This window comes from Mustela putorius, unplaced genomic scaffold (assembly GCF_011764305.1).
Source record: "Mustela putorius furo isolate JIRA1106 unplaced genomic scaffold, ASM1176430v1.1 tig00000905_pilon_pilon_pilon, whole genome shotgun sequence".
Classification (NCBI taxonomy): domain Eukaryota; kingdom Metazoa; phylum Chordata; class Mammalia; order Carnivora; family Mustelidae; genus Mustela; species Mustela putorius.
In genome coordinates this window covers 6079191-6100667 of record NW_025421511.1, presented here as the reverse complement: position 1 = coordinate 6100667, position 21477 = coordinate 6079191, and the positions used below count along the sequence as shown (strand labels likewise).

The following is a 21477-nucleotide window of genomic DNA, read 5'->3' as shown; positions in this document are numbered from 1 at the left end:
AGGGAAGGGTGGACTAGGCTGTCACTGCTCACGTCTGGAGCTTGGGGAACAAGCCTGTTCTTGCCAGGCTGCGTCTGGTTCAAGTACAGATTATGTGCACGTAAAATCACCCGGCAGAATTCTCTGTCTCATGTCAATTAGCATAAATTAGTAGAGTCTTCTCCTAACTTGCACGAGACTCCATGCTGGTGATGATGAATTCACAATAGATCAAGTTTTACTCCAGTCTGCATCCAGACTGTTTTATTATGGATGTTGTTTAGGGAAGACAGTCTGTTGTCAATCAGATGCTGTCAGGCCAGGGCCACGGATGCTCCTCTCCTTGTCACGGGGTCCATGGGTGGGAGCGAGCCTGGCATGATGGAGGGCATGAAGGTGGCAAGGATGGCCGCGGTTCTAGAGCACGACGGGCATGGACCCTAACTGCCCTTGTGGAGCCCAGCCCAGCCCTGGGCCCCGTGCTGCGTCACACTCACTGTCCTTCACTCGTTCCCAGCCTGGTGGGTGAGGGTGGAAGGGGAGGAAGGTCCAGAAGGGAAAGCGCCTCCGGAGCCTCGGCTCATGGCCACCGGGAGGAAGCCCGCGGCATAGCCAGCCCGACCTCACCAGGCCCTCAGCCTCCCTCGCGGGGCGAGCTGCTAACCTGCAGCGTGGAGCGTCTTCTGATGGCCGTGTCTGCGATCCCAGCAAACTGGGACTAGCTTTGACCCAGCAGTCCTCTGTGTGCCGGGGGGTGGGTTCCCTCACCCTGAAACCTTCCCTCCTTCTGCACTCCAGACTCAAGCGGGTAGAGTTTGGGTGCTCCTGGGGGTCACTCACCTCATGGCGGAGTTGGGCTCCCCAAGGATGCTCCCCAAGGACGCACGTGCTGTAGACAATGGGAGAACCTCGCTGCTTCCCTGATCGTCCTGCAGCCTGGGGCGGGAGGCTCCAATGGACTTAAGGGAAGTGCAGGGTGACTCACTTAGAATGCAGGGAATGTTGGTTTCTCAGCTGTGATCTGGCTGGAAATAACTTAAGGATAAGGCCTGGAGCCATTAATGGTGGACTCAGAAATGACATTTGCACAAGACCTGGACTCTAGAGAAGTTAACATGCCGGTGGCCAAAGGGACACCTTTCCCCAGACTCCTGGTGCCCTCTGACCCACAGATTTTGAGTTGACCAAAGGTTTTAATTCCTGTGCTCTAGGTGTCACTGTGCTTTGAACCTGGTGGGTGATTCTGACCATATCCCGCCTGCGGTGGGGATTGGACGTTCAGAGAATCCTGTGTCTGTGGGTCCGTTCTGGTGCAAATTTAGGTTAGCCCTTCACAACGAGTGGTAAAAGCCCGTTTCTGATTTACCTCCTGCTCCAGCAGCCTGGTGTTGGGTTCTGGTCCCATGTAGGGGCAGGGGTGGACGGTGGTCTTGGCTGAGGTGAGCTGACAGGTAATCTGGCTCTCCTAAGTGCGAGACTCTAAAGTCATGGCTGCCCCTCCCCAAGTCTCCTTCCCCAGTTCTGTGGTCCACTGGGGAGACCTGAGCTGTCACCTCTTTCTTCCCCGTAGACACACATGCCTCCCGGAGTCCCTGGGAGCAGTTCCGTTTCTGCTCTATCCTGTCACTCTGAGGAGAGCCAGGGCTGGGGACGCTGCCATCGTGTGGCTTCAGACAGATCCCTTAATGCTGACAGCCACAGTGGCGACATCCACAGAGGGGGTGACGAGGGGTTCCCACCACTGCCTGGAATGCACTCTGCATCGTACGCATAGTGACCATGCAGAGGGTGGACAGTGCTGTATCTTCTGAAACCCAGAGCAGCACAGGGGCCTTGGGCATTGGAGTGAGCTCCTGGCATGTCGCTGTGTCCCCAAGCGAAAGACCCTCATTTTTGTTTCCTGTAGACCCTCAGTTGGAGGTGGTGTGTGCTGGTGGCTTACCTGCGCTTTGATGACGGATGCCAGCCATGGACGTTGCAGGGTTGCACCCTTGTTTGGTGCTGTGTCCACTGCCCCCCATCACCCCACCCCCGCCTCCATCCTGGACCGTGTCTGTGTGCTCCCTGGACTGAGCTCTGGCACGGTGTCAGAGGACGCAAGCTCCCATGCACCCGGTCACACTCTCTTCTTCAGAACCTCTGGGTTCCCGTTTTCTGGCCTCACCACCTTTGCAATGCAGAGTCGTTGAGTCCTGGGCTTCACTTTTGTGCATCAGAGAGTAGAGGCCCGGTCAGTCCAGCTCCACAGCTGGAGTGGACACTGAGCTCGGGGCCTGTCGGGAAGGGCCAGCACAGCGATTTACCCCCTGATATGATCAGGCTGATGTCCAAGAAGTCAGATGAGTTCCAAGTCCACTTTGTTTTAAAGGACAGTTCTGCCTTCTCTGCCACGTCCGTCAAACCCCTCTGTCCCTCATCTGCCTCTGCCCACGAACCCACATATCCCTGCTGGGCGGGGTGAGTGTAGATGCTCAGGCTCCCTCCCTGTCCCTGCCCAGCCCCTCCTGGGTACCAGGCCATCCCACTAAAGAAGCACTAACTTCCCCAGTCCTCCTCAGAAACCATCCTTGGCTCCTGATTTTATGTGAGTAATGAGTCTGAGTTCCTTCTGTAATTTTCGGTTCCCCCCCCCAAACTGTGCATGATGTGTTCCCCCACCACAGGGGACATCAGCTCCCACCAGCTTGTCCTCCAAGCACACTTCCGTGCCTGTCCTCTGACTGCGGTGTTGGCCTCCCGTCTTTCTCTCTATTGAAAGTCTTACTTGTTCTTCAAGACTCAGTCCAGATGCTGTCTCCTCTGTGAGCCTGTTGCTGCTCCTTGGGTTTGGAGGAGGAGGCTGGCGTTCCCCTGACTGCCTGGGGCTGGCCACCTGATGGGCTGCTTGAACCATTTGTCGCTCAGCCTCCCATCCCCACGTGGAGGATGCCAGTGTCCCCTGCTAGTGTCTAGCCCCTGCTAGACATGCCAGTGTCGAGCCTCTGCTAGAGCCCCAGGGGCAAGTCGTCGCAGAGTGACGGACGTGGCCCCAAAGTCTGACTTCTTTTCCATAAAGAATATGTATCTTGGAAGGCATTGCACTTGTGTTTACTGCTGTAATTTTCTGATGTGTTGGTGAGTGCTGCGACCCCCAAACACCTCGGTCTGTCCTGCTGAGTCTGACACAGAGGGACGGGTCTGTGTCCTGAGGACAGTTCGTACTGGAGGATAAGATCATCCTTTTGCTCATGCTTGTTTGTGCCTGAAAGCAGATAGAACAGAGTTGTCATCAAAGTAAAGGTTTATTTACTAGATTAGGTGATAAAATAAACCATTGATTTCAGCTAAGTTGGTTGTGTTGGGCCGTACACAGCCATGAGAACGTGCAGTGTGTGCACGTGCCTGTGACAGAGAACGTCAGTTTACTAAAATGTATGAAATATTTGCTGAGGTAGGTTCTCTGCAATGACATTTGCTCAGATGCGGGGTTGGCTGGCCCAGTACCCAGAGGGCTGCTGTGTCCATGGGCCGGGTGGACAGTGGTAGTTGGCATCCCGTCCCTCCAGCTGCTGGGGTGCAGTCTGCAGCCGGGACCTCTTAGTAACAGCCTCTCTCTCTCCTTCTGTTTGCAGAGTCCCAGTGCACCCTCTGCGGGGAGCCGGAAGGTGAGTGTGCTGCCTCTCGTGGGCACGGCGGGGGCGCCGGGGGGCGACGGCGGTAGGCGGGTCCGAGGGCACGTCTTTGTGGTGTTTGATGGAAGACGGGTAAAGCCACCCGTGTGGTGTGCGCGGTGAGCTCTAGGCAACACGGGGTCACTGCTAAAGGAACACTGAATCACAGCCAAATTACCACCCTTTCCTTTTTGTTTTAGATTTAGAAATTTTAATCAGGTTGCTCCAGGTAATAAGTGGTGACATTAAAAATATGTATTTCTTGGCTTTAAATATATCAGTCAAAGCGCTGATGGACCTCGTATGAAGTAAGACCTCAGAAAGCTATCCTGTATTGTTAATGTGCAAATCTGAGGGACATAGCAGGAGCTGTGCTGGTCCTCGGTGACATCAGACAGTGCACAGTAGCTCAGAATCCATGCGTCTGAGATGCTGTGAGAAGTAGAGCTCCTGAATGATTTAACTATATTCCAGGGTAGTGAGACCCAAAATCTGTCCTATTTCTCAGAGTCACAGTAGGGAAGATGAGGGCCTGGGGTTGGGACGTAACCTCCATTAGCGGGGGCTCTGAATTTCTCGGAGTTTTGATGTTCGGCGTCCAAGCCACTGGCTGCTGGCCTCGCCCCAGTGGGGATTGGTGGCCTCTGGAGGCCAGGATCCCAGGAGGCCCGGATGTGAATGGCTCGTGTGTGCACCGTGCCGCACAGATGTCATCGCATTCCCCCAGAGATCTGTACCCATAAGATGAGAGCGAAGGTGACTATTGGGGTGACCTGGACATTCCATCAAACACTGTTGCTTGCACTGTGGGTCACTAAGTCCTCGCCCTTCTCACCGTGACGTGTGCGGACCACACCGTGCATTGGTACGGCCGCGGCAAAGCACAGTAACTCACACCGTGCGGGCTGCAGGAGAGCCGAGACCCCAGGGTTCCCCGGGTCTGGGAGTGGAGGCCGCTGGGAGGGCTAGCAGCAGCCTCCTGACCCGGGGGGTTTGGGCTGCCCGTGGAGTTCTCCGGCCTGTGTGTGTCCTCCGGGCATTGGGCATCTTGTTCTTTATTGTTGTGGTATCTTCCCTGTCTGCCACACACCGGGACGGGGCACCTCGCGCGCTGCTGTCCTGTGCAGGTGTCTCTGCTGTGCCCACACGTGCTTTCCGCTGGAGCCCTCAGTGCGCTCAGGCCCTGGAGAAATGCCAGAGCCCCTGCCTTGTGCTTGAACCCCATGGCGTCCCACTGTCCCGCCTGCCTGTTCACAAGCGTGTGCTGTCTGCACAGTGTGTGTGTGTCGCGTGGAGTCTGGGTCTTAACGGTCTGCTGCCCCGCGCTGTCCTGAGAGGGCAGATGAGGTTCCAACAACTCAGTATGGCCTGTGCGGTTCGGTGAGGCCGCGGCATGAATCGAGGTGGTGTTACCTGGGGAGTTCTCCCTCAGGGACAGGTGTTTGTGTGTTCCTGCAGGCACACCCGTGGTGGGACCCCGCCACTGGCCCCCACCCACACAGGGGCAGGGCTGCAGCCCGCGCCCCCCCGCCCCGGGGACACCCCCGACCCAGGTCCTGAGCCCCCAGCCCCGCCCTGTCAGATGTCATGCCTGCGTCCGCCTGTCCTGGATAGTGGCCAGCACGGCCCCCGCGGCCTGCTCTTGCTCGGCGTCCGCATCCCAGAGAATCAGCCCCACACTGAAGGTGGGAGAGGTCAGAGAAGAGCGAGAGCAGTGCCCTGCTTGTTCCGGGGCAGACCAGGACGCAGACGTGCACAGCACGCTTTACTCAGGCAGAGAGCTGTCCTGGCTGTCCACGCCCGGGGGCCCTGGGGGTCGGTGAGGCCGAGGCCCTGTTGGCAGGCCGGCGCTTTTCTACCTCGCTCTGAGGCTCTGCGGCCAGCCCAGGGCTTTCAGATGTGCACGTGTTGTTGCTCCAAATCAGAGGAAGGCAGGAAAAATTTGAAGGCTTGGTCTCAGCTGGGCTTTATTTTTTGAAAAGCACTACCATGCATATTCATACATTTTTAAATCATTTAAGTAATTAGTCTAAGTGAGAGCTGCCTGGTGCAGTGAGTGGAATCTGAAATCAGTTGTTTTGTTCAGTAATTTCTCCAGCAGCTTCCATCAGTTAACTCATAAAGGCCGTGGCACAGAAAGGATCAGAGCCGGAGGCCGGCCCACTAGGCAGGCTCCGATCCCCGTGCCTTGTGCTCATTCCGTCCGCAAGGTTAAGGCATCAACTCATTAAGCTTCTCTCTTTCTTGTCAGAAAGCTGTTAACAGTCTTTCTCTGCTAAACCAGTGAAGTGGGAAACACCTATTTGCATTTTAATGACTCGTTCTCTAGGAGGGAGCTAGGTCTTCCGTACAGACTGAATAATTAGCATTGTCTCCGATGATGATACCCGTCAGCCGCGAGCAGAGGAGCAGAGTGTATGGGTGCTGGAGACCTCAGCGTGCTCCGAACGAGGACCCTGCAGAGGTGTGGCGTGTTTTGCAGAGAACGTGAATGTGTAATCACACCGAACGTGTAGACGGTGATTTCCGTGTGTGGGTTTGCCGACGCTTTCCACCTTGCATGGGCTCTGACAGCTGGATGACTGTGACTTTGAGAGAAAAATGTTTAATGAAGTTTGTGGCTACTTGTTGGTGTCTTTCTTCCCCCTAAGAATGTATTGACGGTACCTCTGAAGGGGGCGGGGCTCCAGGGGGAAGCCTTGTGGCTCAGACGACTCACCTGCCAGGGGCGGGGACGCACTCAGCAGAGCGCTCTGCCCGCCTGGAGATGAGAAGAACCAACCGCTTGCAATCTCCTAAGAGCCTCTTGTTCTAATGGTTTGCTACAGGGCTTCGCGTGAGACTGCCTCAGTGCGTATCGTGTTCTTTGTGGTTCTTGTCTTCCAGACGATACTGCCTTGTGACAAGATCACTTAGCTAGTTTATCTTGACACTGCAAAGATCTCGGGAGGTTTCATGTGTATCAATTTAATACAGGAAAATAAATTAAGAGTGTATGAACCTTTTCAAACTTTATTGGCAGATACATGACGGCACTTGCTTTTTAAGTAGACCAGAGGGCGTGTTATGGTTGAACCACAGATGTCAGTTCATGGATATGCCTATTTGTGTACATTTTTATGGTTTGATTTGCCCTCCCAGCAAATAGATTTTCTAATGTGGGAAGACAGATGATGGTGCCTGGAAGGCTTAGGAAAACTGATTTGAGATCCCCTACAATGTAATAGCAATGTCTTACATCTATGCGATTTAACCCAGTTAAAACGAAGGAATAAAATAAGCTATTATAAATTTGCTACAAAAGAGTAATGCTACAAAAATGTTAGGATGGATTTTAGAGTGAAAGACTTTTTGTGATAGATGCCTAGACTACTTCAGAAGAAATGGTCTATTTATGAAGGCATCAACATATATTGGGAGCATTTGGAAGTGTTATTTGTTGAAATTCTGATGGCAAAACAAAATTCAGGTTCCAAAAAAATCACAAAAAGGTCAAGATAAGAGACTTTCATTTTAAATCTATTTTGGTTTGGTTTTGGTTTTACCTTTGATCATTCTGGACACAAGTTGCATACTGCTCTTCGAATTTGGGGCAGACTCGTGTGTATCACTACAAACAGAAGGAACCTCAGCTACCTTTTCTCTTCCTCACTCAAGAGTGAGGGAAAAAGTGGCAAATGTTTCCTGTATTTATTAGCATTGTGTTTTTGATTTTTTTAATGCAACTTTTGAAGATTTTCCTCACAAACCAGTCTAAACACGGTACAACTTCCACACTGTTTCTCTCCTTCACTGGGTAGGTACCATCCTGAGATGTTAAGATCTCTCAGCAGTGGGGGAAGAGTAGGAAGACTGCTTTGTCAAAGCTGGGCATGTTGGGTTCGGGAAGAAGCCTTTCAGCCCCACCTCTGCTTTCACAGAAGCCGAGGGCGTCAGTGCCTCACCTCCGGCTGCTGCCCCCTCTTGTTGGGAGATCAGACCTCGTTAATTACATGCTTTCGATAAAAATGGTCTTTTCTGTTTGCTATTCTTGGAGGTTTGTGGTAGATAACCAGCATTTATTAAGTTCTCAACATGTGCCAGGCACTCTAGAAAAAATTAGTGTTGCTTAGGAACTGAAGAATTCAACCGGCTTTTGAGAGAAAACAGAGTTCCATTCCAGCCAGTCTGTCTTCGGGGACCTTAGAATGGTTGGTGCTTTCATACAAATCAGAAAATACTGTGTAGGATACAAGAAGGAAAACTGTTGGGTCTTAAAAGACCAGGCTGGAGGGCATCCGAAGGTTCTGTTCCTCCCACTGTAAGGTCACAAAACTGCTGTGTGTCACGGTTGCTTTCGGTGCAAACCCAAGCTTGAGTGATGGAAAGGCAATCCTCCAGGTTCCCAGAATGAAGAAAGACTTTCAAACCAGAGGAAAGGCAGGACTCAAGGCCACAGTGGCCCCTGAAACTTAAAACCCAGACGGGGACACAGGGATGTTGTGAAGTGGGGACACTCGGGCAGGTATGGGATGTGGGAGCCCCTGTACCTGCGGGACGTGCTGGGAATCTGCCCCTGGAATGAAACCCAGAATCTCAACATGTTTTCCCATATGTGAGGAAAAAATTAGAAAGCACTTGAGCAAGAAAGTTAAAGGAAGCCGATTACATTGCCAGGGTCATGGGTAGAATATAAAGTCACCAGCAAGAAATGCACACTAGAGGCACGGGTGTGAGATCTGAGTTCCCCTCTGCAACCTGTGTGTTGCAGAGGGACCATGTGGTAAAATGAATGTGAAAATTGTTCCCAAAGCAGTTAGGGCACTATCAGAACCCAAGGGCTGCGGCAGACTCAAAATCACACATTATCTACAGAATCTCTGACTATGTAGGACTCCCCCTTTCCTAAAACAGGCAATAAAAGATTATAACCCACAGAAAGACATTTCAAGGGGATGAGAACGTGTGGCAGAAGAGTAAGCGAGCACTAGAAATGGCGGCTTGCGCAGGTGCAGAGCGCGTTGGCATTACTGCCTCGGTGTTGAAGAGGAAAAGAAACCATAATGAGATAACTATCTAGTACGACAAAAAGACAGATTAAAAAACAAGCAGCATATCCAAACCCAAGAAATGTCATTTAAATTCATGACTGTGTCCATCCACCATCAAGCAGAGTAGACAGAGCTGAACAGAGAATGAGCAAACCAGAAGACAGCTATGAGGATATTACCCAGAGTTTTGCATCCGAATCCCAACGGTGTTATGAGACATGAATGAGAAAGCATGGGGGACGGCCCATGCCAACACAAACCCGTGTTTGCAGATAAGTGACACTGCGGGAGACAGAGGACAGGCATTGCTTGGAGGGAAGGGCTGAGATTTTTTTTGTTTTTTTTTAGAACTGAAGAAATTTGTTGTGCCTTTTCTATCTAAAGACTCTTGATGCTAAAACCAAGTAAATAAAAATATGTGCACATCCAATTAAATGAAACTGTGGAATATAAGAGACAAGTAATCTTAAATATCCCCAAAGGGAATGTGCATATTACTTACACTGCAGTGACTCCCAGAGGCGTCTCCTCATCCACACAGATGCCGGAAGCCTTCGGAATAAGTCCTCAAAGTTGCTGAGAAGCTGCGGGGCGGTGGGAGGGTCGGGTACGGAAGCAGCATGTGTTCAGTGTAAGGTGGGATGGAAGAGAAGGAGAGACAGAGACAGAGAAGGAGAGACAGAGACAGAAGGAGAAAAGGCTCAGGTAACACAGAGTACAGTGTGGAAATGCACTCGGGATCCTTAGAAATAAGTAGTCACTATTCACTGAACAAAGAATACTGACTTTAAGAAGCGAAAGCCATCATCTACTTTAGAATAGACTTGCAATATGGAAGCAAGAAAATAAGCAGGATTGCAGGGAGAAACCGACAGATCCCAGAGCCCGCTGCAAAACCCCTATCTCCACGCACAAGGTGCTGCTGGGTGAGCCGGTCACAGCAGGCGGGGGCAGAGGACTCTCAGAGCAGCTCCTTGGGTCGGGGCGTCCTGGACGGGAGCACTGCCTGCCATCTGCGGCGGGACTCTGGCCAAGTTCCCGAAGTCTACCTGATCGCTTGGCCACAGATCTTTTATACGTGTGGCTTACGTGGCATTCCAGCAGGTGCTTACACAAACAACCCGAGATTTATTGGAAGTATTTGTAGAAATCTGGACCCTTTCGGTTTCAAGATGGGCAGAGATTCACTTGGACCATGTTCTCTTGACGGGGAGGGTGTGAAGCAAGAAGAAGGTTCTCTGTCCTTCCCTTCCTGGGGTCCCCAAAAGAGAACCCAGCCTCCTTGCTCAGCAGTTAGAGCCAGCTGTGAACATCTGCTCCCAGAGCGCCCGTCAGATTGTATTGTTTCCTATTTCCAACGCTGGCAGCGCCCGTCCCGGCCCACCACCTGCGCCCTCATTCAGTCTCTTGTAAACACCACACCTTTCCTTCTTGCCTACATGGAGCCACAGTCGCACAAGCCCCTGTGTTTGGGTCTCCATCTGGGAACTTAGGTCTCTGTGAGTACGCTCTGGACTTAGAAGGATTTACTGCAGTGTGACGGGCACAGGAAAGGGGTTAGTGCATGGGGACCGCATGCGTGTGTGTACATATGCACATGTCTCTGTGTGTGCATGTACACATATGTGCCCATGCGTGTATATGTACGTGTCTGTGTGTCAGTATATTTGTGTGTGTACATGCACGTGCATACCGGTGTATGTGTGTATGCATGTGTCTCTGTGTATGTGTGTGTGTACACATGTGTCTGTGTGTCTGAGCCTGTGTATATGTGTGTACCTGTGTGTGCATGTCTATGTATGTATGTGTGTCTCTGTGTATGTGTGTAGGGCGCATATACATCTCTCTGTGTTCATATACATATGTGTGCAGGTATATGTATGTACATGTACACATGTGTTTTGTGTTTTTCGTGTGTATCTGTATATCTGTATGTCTGTAGTGTGCCTGTGTGTCTGTGTGTGCATGTGTGTGTGCGTGTGTGTGTGTGTGTGAGGTGAACACAGAAGGGACAAGAGGAGTGGCTTACATTTGTTATCTCAGCAGACGTTAGCGTTTGCACGGCTGGGAGCAGAGAGGACATGTAATACTTTTTATTAAAAATAGGAAGTCCAAGAATAGACTTGCAGAGTCAGCCAGGCCCCAGCTGCTGATGAGCCCTGTGACCTCCCATCAGAGACCCTGTGTCACACCTTGTCCTGCACTCCTCCCACGTTCTTCCCCTGCGGATGCGCCTGGAGCGCGGGGTTCTTCAGGCCTGCAGTGGGGCACCGTGAGCCGAGGGGCTGCATTGTCCTTGTCTGCATACCGGGGTCAGCCAGCCCTGTACGCATCACAGCTGTGTGTTTCTGAGCCAGATGCATAAAACTCACCATCCAGATACCTGGTCTCATCACCAACAAAGGCAGTTTTGTCAGCCACACTTAGAATTGGGGGTGAGGCCACAGCCACTGAACATGACAGAACAGAGCGAGGATGGGGTGAGTTGCATGGACCATCTGGTGTCTGAGACGCGGTCACAATCATACCTTCATGCGGAGTGATATAAAACGCACAAGTAAACCCTCATTTGCACATTTCAGAGTTGTGGCTTATCCGGTGTTTGAGATTCAGGCATTGAGCTAGCATGGACGCGGTTTTACCTCATTCATGTGCTCAGGGAGTAAATAAAGGCTCTGGGCGTCTGGCCGCCGAGAGTCTCAATAGCAGGGTTGAGATTTAGTGTGTGCGGGTCAAGTACCGTCTGTTCTCTTGTTGCCGAACCCGCTCCAGTTCGCCGCACCCTGAAGCCAATTCGGGAGCTGGAAGGACGAACAGAAGGCGCGCGGCCGAGTGCGCAGAGGAGGAGGAAGCCAGCGTTGCTCCTGGAATTCATGATAAGCTCCTTTTCAGTCCTGAGGAAGGGCTGACGAGAGACACTGCGCATGAGGACAGCATCTGACATTGATCTTCTGGTTTGACGTTGTGATACTCCAGCAGCAGCCACGCTGTCTGGTGAGGTGGGCGCGAAACGCCCCCGACGTGATGTCTTTGGGCTGGTGTGCTGCGAATTACGCATCCCAAAGAGAATCTGTCCTACCTCCCGAAGCTGCGGGAAGGTAGAGACACCAAGGCCTTTTATTTCTTGATAACGAAATGTCTACCCAGAAGTTAAATGATCTCAGCTCATGACTGATTTTCCTTGAGTTCTAACCCGTGCTCTAGGCTCCCCTCTGGCACACGTGGTAGAGATGCTTTGGGGAGGTGTCTTCTGCACTGGCCGGTACCAGCACGTCCTAGGGACAAGGAAGCCTCTCTCTCTCTGGGGGAGTGAGTGCCTCGGGCCGATGGCCCATGTAGACCTGCTCCTGGTGGCGGGGGTGACCCACAGAGCCGCAGCGAGGCCCTGCCGTGGCCTGAGAGTGGTCAAAGGTTCAGCCCAATTGGGGCTCCCAAGGAAACCCATGTTCCCCATTCTTCTGCCCTGCTGCTGGCTCCCTTCCTGCCGGGGAGGGCATCTGTCCGCGGTGTTTCCCAGAGAAGGGGACCGGAGCCCAACGTCAAGACCGTGCCCTCCCTCGTCCACCCTCCAGTGCTGTAGTCCATCCGTTTCACTGGGTTTTAGATATTATATGTCTTTTTAAGTGGCTGAAAGAAAGGAGAAACTTTTCACCGAAAGCCCATATTATGAGTAGTGATACATGTTCATAATTTTGCTTTTTCTGATTATCGCATCTCGTTAGCACTGTGAAGAATCATAGACGCTTGGGGTTTTCACAGCATTGACCTTCCTGGGCTGGCCTCTGAGGGTAGGATCGGGCACGTAATTCGCGGGTGGGCCCCACACCCGGTCGTGCTTTCTGGTGCCCGGCGTGGGCGGTGGATCTGGGAGTCAGCGCGGGTGTCTGAGCCTGCAGAGAGGGGCTGGGGCTCTCAGAGCAGGAGGGAGCCCGTGCCGGAGTAGGCAGGGCTCCTGAACCCACACAAGCAAACTGGATCTAGGGCCTTTTCTCTAATAAAATAAAAATAAAAATAAATGACCCATAATTGTCTCTTCATGGGGCTGTTGAGAGGCTCCCATGGAAGAAATGGCGAATCTTAAAATCTGTGTTCCTGGGCCAGGAAAAGGTTGCAGGAAAGGCATCAGCTATTAACGTGTGACGGACAAGAGTTTCCCCTGTCCTGTTACGTTCCCACAGAGTTCCCATCCCACAGCCTCATCCCCACTTCGACAGGCTGCTTTGCCCTCGGAGCGCAGCTTGCAGCTGACCATTCAACGAAGCTGTCCCCCGTGGAACAGGGGTTCTTTTACGGCTTGGAAATCAGAGGGGCTTGTCTCAGCGAGATGGGGGACAGGGTGCGGGCCCCTCGGATGGACGCACAAGTCGGGCTGCTGGGAACATCACTCTCCGAGCTGGAACTGACAGAAAGGTGGGGCACGCCTTCGGCCGCTTCAGTGTGCATGACTGTGCATCGTCACAACCGTGTTGACAACTGAGATACAAAATCACTGGCTTTGCTTTAGAAAACAGTTTTGAAATACACGTCTTCTTGTCTAGACTCCTGCCTCACATCCAAGATGACCGAGTTTCTGGGGAGAAACAGACGCTCTGAGTCCGGTAGGGACGTGGGCATCGGAAGCCAGTGACCCGGCGTCTGTGGTTCATCAGAGAAGCAAACCCTGTGGGCCCAGGGTTCGCACCTCAGACTGTCCACATGCAGGCAGACGCCAACACCGAGGGCTTCGCGTAAAGGGGCTGGGCTTTTCTGGGTACGATGCATGTACAGGAGTTTGGTTTCCATGGCACCGTGCGTCGTTGACCTGTGGTTCCGTGAAGCTCACGTTATTAACGTGCGGCGAAGGAGACAGATGGAAACGGACTTCCCGTGTTGAAACGGGGGATGACCCGCTTCCCGTGACGCCGGCTCATGCCCTCCCCCGTGCCTTCATGACGTCTGCGGCGCTTCATTTTGGCAGAATAACTATTCCCGGAGTAAACAGTAGTAAGTTATCAATTAAATGAACCAGTGATAAACGTATAAATGAAATGTGTGAAAATGTTTAAAAAGACCACAAGTTGAGAATACAAAATTAGAACTCAATGGCTCTCTCCCTGTAGGACCCGTCGGTCTTGAACAAATCATGTAGCGTCACTGAAACAAAGTTCTCATCTACAAAATGGGTACAGTAGTGCCCTCATTTCTATTCAGGCAGTCTTGGAAATGACCGTGTCTGGCGCGGTGCCCGGTCCGGGGTAGGGACGCGGGTGCGTGTTGTATTTCCCTGCTCATGTCTCTGCTCGGTTGTTGACTCTCGGTCTCTGGTTTTCCGTCAGGCGTTGTTCTAGGTGTGGGAGAGGTGCAGAGATGTGCATCTAAGAAAACCGGAGAACTGCAGCAGCAGTCGTGACAAGTGGCTGTACTGTCGCGGTGCTGATGATCAGTGATGTCCCACGAGCAGTGGTTCTCCCGGGCAGTCAGACCTGACGTAGGAGTGCTCTCTAGACGGGGCTGCCTCGGCTCATAAGGCGAGGAGGCACTTTGGGGTAAGAAGACAGGAGTCTTGGGAGAAGTAGCCAACAGCTTTCTCCTCGGCGCTCTGACAGTTCCCTGCCCCAGTGGGAAGTCAGAGCCCTCCCCTGGTGGCTGCGTCACGGCACCTGCTGTGTCTGCGTGAGCGCCCGACGTGTGGTGGGAATGCAGACGCCTGTTATCTTGCTGTCGGGCTCCGGCTCTGCTGACCGGCTGACGGACTCATAGGGAACAGTGCAGAGCAGAAACTTGCCAGATTTGTTACCCTGGTCCGTTGAAGAGCAGAGAGAAGAGCAGAGGCTCTCTGCACATGCATGGGCCCGGTCGGTCCCTGCACCACTGCCGTCATGAGTGCTTGGGTCGGGGTTTAGGGACGAGGTGACAGAAGAAGGACCTGTCGGGTCACGGTTTGTCTTAAGCAAGGGCTCAGTGACTCCCTAGTATGATGCAGATTCCATTGAGTCCTTGTGGGAGTGATTCGGTGGGAACACTTGGGAATGTGATTAAGAGTAATCAGAGAAACAAAGTCCGCCAACAAGGAGGAACGTGCCTGAGCACTGACTGGCCTGGCTCTTCTAAGGCACATGCTGCTGAGTGCTCCTGAGTGATAAAATCAGAATTGTGTTATTCTTCTCCGTCTTCACAAATTCTAAGATAGTTATTTAGGTGCCATGAAGCGGAATTAGGACAGTTAATGGAATGACAGAAGCGGTGGGAACACCCCCGTTTAAGAGCTGGAACTTGAACCAACAGCTCTGCCATCCGCCTGTGCTTTCAGGTTTTGGCCAATGAAGCCCTAAGGTCACGTAGGTGACTACATGGAGAGAGTCTGCGTGGAGGGCAGCGAGCCAGGGACGAGGGCTTTCAGACCAGTGAATTCTCATGGAGAAAGAAAGGCACACACAGCATGTAAATCCCATAACATTTAAAAAAATATTTTTATTTATTTATTTGACAGAGAGAGAGACAGCGAGAGAGGGAACACAAGCAGGGGGAGTGGGAGAGGGAGAAGCAGACGCCCCACTGAGCAGGGAGCCCGATGCGGGCTCAATCCCAGACCCTGGCATCGGGACCTGAGCTGAATGCAGATGCTCAACCCACCGAGCACCCCCAGGTGCCCTTCCCAGAACAGTTTTCACTTTGTGTTCTGGTAACGTCAGAGAGGAAGCAAGTGATTTCATGTGTGGGAAGGACTGACCAGATGTCGAGGCCTGGCCGTGGGAAAGGCATCTGGACTGAATGACCGGCTGGACCACAAGGAGGACTAGGCTCAGGAAGCACGGTGTTGAGGTGTGCAGGGGCTCTGCACTCAGGTCGGGGCGACGTCTCATGTCACCCTGTGGATTTCCTCCTGCATCTCCTTCAGACGGACCAGGAGCCGTCGGTCTATGACTAGCCCACAGCTCTGTGCAGAACTCTCGGCAGTGTCCGTCTGTGCTTTACGGGCAAAGGGATATACCATTTTCATCAATCTGTTGTGGTGGTTTAGGACCACAAGAGGGTGAAAAGAACAGCTCTCCTGCTGTTCCCGGGGGAACTGGAAGCAGCTGTAGTTTGTGAATACTTCAGTGCTGTGAGTCGTGTCTGCCTTAGATCCATGACAAAACCACTGGCCCCTGGGGCGTGACCTTGGTTCTTCGGAATTCCTGCTTCTGAGTTGAGGCTTACTGAGGGAATCAGTAGATTAGGGCTCCGGACGCTGCCCGGGGCCACGTGGGGAAGGGACTTGTGCATCTGGGTTGGGAGACAGGCCTGCCCACCAGCCACCAAGACCGGTTAGCCCCGGGCGAGGAATAACAGGGCAGCAGCGGGAGGCCCCTCGGACTGTGTAGTCAGGAGATGTCATGGCCACCATCCTACCACGTGCTTGCTGGGGAGCAGGAGGCGCAGCCCCGGACTCGCGTGTCACACGCAGTGACGGTGTGCGGGATCTTGGATGGCACCCGGGTGGCAGGAACAGGGGCATTCTTATCACCTTGCTGAGGTGGGCACCTTGCTCGTCTGGTCTTAGGCTCTATGTGTACCTGGTACTACTTGGCTAGGTTTACACTAAGAGAGATGACCAGCAGCATCCTGCCGCAGCCGGCTGTGGGCGCCGATGGGCACTGTGGGGCAGGAAGAGGGGCATTCTGGAAGACGCGCTAGCTCTACACAGATGCTGAGTTTGCTAATGAGAGTGCTGGTCTGGATTTGAATTTAACCCAAATTCTGCAGCCGGTGTGAAGGCGCCCCCTGAGAAGCTGTTTTTGAGGAACTGGGACGGCCACCGCATGTTAAATGGTGATAAGGTCATCACAGACTCCCTGTGACAGGGTGGGGTTCTGTGCAAGGGCCGCGGCTGGCACGTCTGTGATATGGTCCCAGGTGGGAGCCCTCGGGGCACGTCCTGGTGAGTGCCTTGTGTGAGGCCATGAGGCCGCTCTGACTCTGGATAGCGGGTGTGTGCATACCAATGACCTTCTGACGCGGACATCAGCCCGGAGCGCGAGCCATTCGGAAGTGACTTCCCACGTGTGAACGTCCCGTCCTGTCTGTTCAGAGAACCGCTGCGGCGTCTCAGCACGGCAGCCCTGTTGACTGCATCTCAGGCTGCCCTGGATTTTTTCTACATTTATGGAGAGTATACTTTTATTTTATTTTTTTTTTTAAAGATTTTATTTATTTATTCGACAGAGAGAAATCACAAGTAGGCAGAGAGGCAGGCAGAGAGAGAGAGGAGGAAGCAGGCTCCCCGCCAAGCAGAGAGTCCGATGCGGGACTCGATCCCAGGACCCTGAGATCATGACCTAGCCGAAGGCAGCAGCCTAACCACTGAGCCACCCAGGCACCCTGGAGAGTATACTTTTAAACTGTATTTTAATTTATGTAGGAGATGAGGTTAAAAGCGACCTGTTCATCTCCGAGTGTTAAGTGTCCTGGAATGAAGACACACACACAGACACGTGCACACGTGTGGGCACAGCCATCGACCAGCGTCTGTAAGAACATGAAACATACAGTGAGGCCTTTGACTGAGTTTCTGAGGCAGCTGTTTTCATTTCTGTATTTTTAAATAATGACCAAGCTCAGTTCAAACTAAGAGTTTACAGCAAACACCCAAGATGCTGAGAAGACCAGAGAACTCCCTAGCTCTTAATTTAGTGACCTAGAGAAGCTCTGTATTTCTTTAATTTCTTGACAAGGACACTTCTCTCAGGGACTCTCCGTGAGTCCTTCCTGAGCCAGTGGTAGTGGAACAGCCGTGGCCGGCACTCCCTGCTGCGCGGCGGTCGGAATGCCTGTCCGTCGGGAACAGCCGCGGTCGGAATGCCTGTCCGTCTGGTTTGCGGCCGTCCCCGCCCACTTCCTACCTTCTCCCTCTCACGTGGTCTGCAGAGACCGGTTCTGGGTCTGGGGGCATCTGACCACAACCGCAGACTCTCGTAGCTTCCTGATCACACAGGCATAGCTCCAGTCTTGTATGCATTTAGGTAACTGGATCATGATCTTATTGGGGGGAGCCCTTAACGATCATGATCCAAATCCCTCAGTTTGCACTAAGTAAATGGGCTCAGAAAGGCGAAGAGCCAGCCACAGGTCGCGGCGCTGGGTCACAGAGCAGAGAGAACCAAACACACAAGCACACTTTGTAGCTTGAGGCACGGCCTTCGGGATAAGAAAAGGACGACCGGCCGGCGGCTGGCACTCCGACGCCGAGGGGACCGGCGCACCGCGCACTCCCAGGATGCACGGATGGTGGTGCTAAGGTGATCGCTGCCCCGTCAGAGGTCAAGTCCTTACGCGCGGAAGTCATGAGAGCATCATTTTCATGAGAACGAAGTAAGATTTCCTTCTCCGGTATTTGTGGGGACACGGAGCCAAAAAGAACACACGAAAGTTCTGCCGATGGCAAGTTCACAAGGAAGAGGTCAGAGGACGTGCCTGCTGTTCTGGGGCTTCTGGGCCTTTGTCCACAGTCCCAAAAGAGGAGAACACAGGAAGTTCCGTGTAAAGTAAGGATTTCTGGAGAACTCTGTAAGGACTAAAAGAAGATACAGTTTTGGTAAAAAAACAACATTACTCGTTAGAAGCGTCCATCAATTTAGATTGGTCTTTATGGATGCTAGTTTTTTAAAAAAATGTTCTGATCACTTTATTTTGACCTATTCTGAAAGAGAACAGTGCAGTGTAACTGGGGGAAAAGAAAGCAGGAGCCGTCCATCACCGGCCCGTCCCCCGGGACCCGAGGCACGGCCACCGGCTCGGCGTGGCTGCGTTCTCAGACTTACTTGACTTGCTGACTTACTTGGCCAGCGACCATCCACTGTAGGGCTCCTGGAATGTTTCATCTCTTTTTAACAGCTTCTAAGAAACATCACGCAACCAGTATTTCACCCCCCCAAACACGAGGAGGAGGGATAGTTCAGCATCAGAGCTTGGGGCTGACACTTGGGTTCATGTGGAGCCGTGACGGGTCACACGGCAGCTCATGGGCCACGTCTCTGCCGGCCTACAGACCTCTGCTTTGGGGCGGCCTGAGAAGGAGGGGTACTGAGGTCACATCGCCGTGACTCTTCACTTTGCTCTGTGAGCTGTTGACACACGCTGGCCCTTTATCCTGCCCTGAACGGGTTTCTCTTGCTGATGCAGGTGCGGGTCACGTGCCCGAAGGTTGTGTTGCTGATGCTTGGCTGTCTGCTCTCTGTCCCCTTCCACAGAAGCGTGCCCTCGCGCCCCCGAGCAAGGCCATGTTGCCGATAGAACAAAGCCCATCACCGACACCTCATGGCACAATTTTGTTGCGTTACTTCAACTGTAGTGTTTATGACAAACATAAACTTGTTTGGATTCTTTAATTGATACATTTTTCTCTCAGCAAAAATTATTTGTGCACCTTGGGTTGGAAGATAGCATTATAGTTGACCTCCTGAAGATGAATAAAATGAAGCCTTCGTTTCACGGCTTTCTACTTTGTAGCAGCGCCTTCGGGAACGTCCTCGGCAGCAAGTAGATGTGTTTGCTGATGGAGTCGTACGACGCGTCCTTCCGCATTACCTGCATTTTTGCTCAGCTAAGAATTGTGAACTCTAGTCCATAACATTAAATATGCTTCTGAATACCATTTTTAGGGGTTATGTATTATCCCATTGTGTTGGCCCACTGTGATTTATTGGATTAATCCCCTTTTAATGGAAATTTAAGCTGTTTCTAATCTTTTTACTAATATAAATTATACCTTCATGAATATATTCATAGCTTTATCTGTAAGCTCATTCATGATTATTTCCTTAGGGCAAATTCTAGAAATCATAGAAATGCAATTGTTAATTCAAAGTGTGGTTGATTTCCTAATGAAGTTTTGGGACACAGGAGTGATTTATATCATATGCTTGCTTTCCATCCTGAAGGGGAAGATGCATCTGGGGAAATACGGCCACTTTGCCAAATGTTTAGAAGCTCTATTTATTATTATTATTATTATTATTATTATTATTATTATTTCACAAATATCTAAAGTTCTCTTTAGACTTTATACTAAGCACCAGAGATACAGAAAGTAATAGAGCAGGGAGATTCTGTAGGGAGAAATCAATATATAAAGAAACATACAAAACAAGTATATACTGTTATAGGTTTTTAGTGTCCAAACAGAATGGCCAGTTTTATCAGGAAGCAGGTAGATTATAAAAAATGATCACAAGAGAGATGAATCTTGACCCTAGTGGTGAAGGGTATCCGAGTGTTGCCTGGTAGATGAATAGCGTGGAGACCTTCCAGGCAGGTGCAGGTGTGGCAAAGTTCAGGGGCAGGAACCAGCAGACCTAACTCACAAGGGTCACTTTAGATCCGTGGCCAGGGTTCATTTGCTCCCAACCCTGGTCCCCTGCCTCAATTCATTTAAGGTGAGCCTCTCCCCAACCTGTCAGGGCCAATAATATAGAAGCAAAGTCAAACAGAGATGGGTTGTGGATTGTAAAACCTTGTGCTGGAAAAATTCTCTTGAATCTCAGTTAATTGAATGTGGTTCTGGATGGGGTGTTGGGAGGTTACGAGGTTGCCTGCAGAATAAACCAATGATGACTCATAATTAGTCTTAGTCAGTAGTCACTTCTAGTGGCGTCTTCCAGTTCCAGAATGCAGGAGATGTGATCTTTCAGACACAGGGACAAGACACAGGCAGAGCAGGTGCACAGGAGAGAGAAGGGTAGTGTTCTAGTTCTTTCTCTGCCACCAAAGAGCAGAATAACCTTGGATGAGACACTTAGTCCTTGGGGCTCTCTATGTATTTATATACAGAAGTAAAGAAGAGATGTGCCCTCCAGTTCTGTGACAGAGAGCAGGGGCATGCAGCATGGTCCTTGGCTGCCAAGAACTAAGTTCTCAAGCCTCCTCTGTCCAGGTCCTATCTGCATAATCCTGGACACGGTCAATACTCAATTATTTCCCTCCTTGTCGGCTGAAGGAATAATTGCCAGGAAGAACAAATGAATTCCAATTCAATTAAATCCCTATGCTAACTTGAAGAAAGCAGAAAAAGATCCTCATACCATTTTATTTGCTTACTAGTGCTGTCAGTATCTTGATGAATCCTTAAAAGTCAGGCTTTAATAAAATTCAGGCTCTAATAAAAATGATATATTTCTTGAGTCAAACCATGTGTTCATTGAAGAAAAGAGATCCCTGTTAGCTGATTTTTGGGAAGAAAAGCTTCATCTTCTCTCTCCCCAGTCACTGGTCCAGCGCTCCAGTGTTACATTTTGTGCACGTGCGGTTTTAACATCGGGTGGACGTGTCATGTGTTGGAGATTTATTTGACAGCAAGAGGCTCAGTCTTTCATTTGACTTAAACATGAGCTCCTTCTCAGTCTTCTCAGAGGAGATCTCTTAAAGCAGGAACGTCCTTCACATCGATAAACCCATGACCACTACGCAGAAGTGATGTCTTCCTTTTCACACTGGGGAAAGAACATACAGAAAATTAACAATTGTGAAGAAGTAAACCTTATTTACCACAGGCATCAATTTTAACTACAGACATTTGCAAAACAAGCACAAAAGCAAAAATAAACAAGCAGGTCTGCATCAAATGAAAAGCTTCCATGTAGCAAAGGAAAACTTCCACCCAGAGATAAGGCAACCTGAAGAATGGGAGAAAATACATAAAACCATCTCTCTGATAAAGGGCTAGTACCCGAAATATGTGAAGAATTTATACAGCTCAACAGCAAAAGAACCAAACAATCCAATTTGAAAAATGAGCCAGGACCTACATAGACTTTTTTTTCCCCCGAAGAAGACATCCAGACGGCCGACAGACACATGAAAAA

The 21477-nt window shown here is 51.2% G+C and overlaps 1 protein-coding gene across 1 annotated transcript in view; it reads left to right on the top strand.

Moving 5' to 3' along the window:
• The first annotated feature begins 3593 nt into the window (after positions 1-3593).
• Positions 3594-21477, top strand: part of DLGAP2 (DLG associated protein 2) — a 337349-nt gene continuing 319465 nt past the window's right edge. The window contains exon 1 of the mRNA XM_013063663.2: positions 3594-3623. The gene's annotated coding sequence lies outside the window, so the exon portion shown is untranslated. The remainder of the gene's footprint in view (positions 3624-21477) is intronic.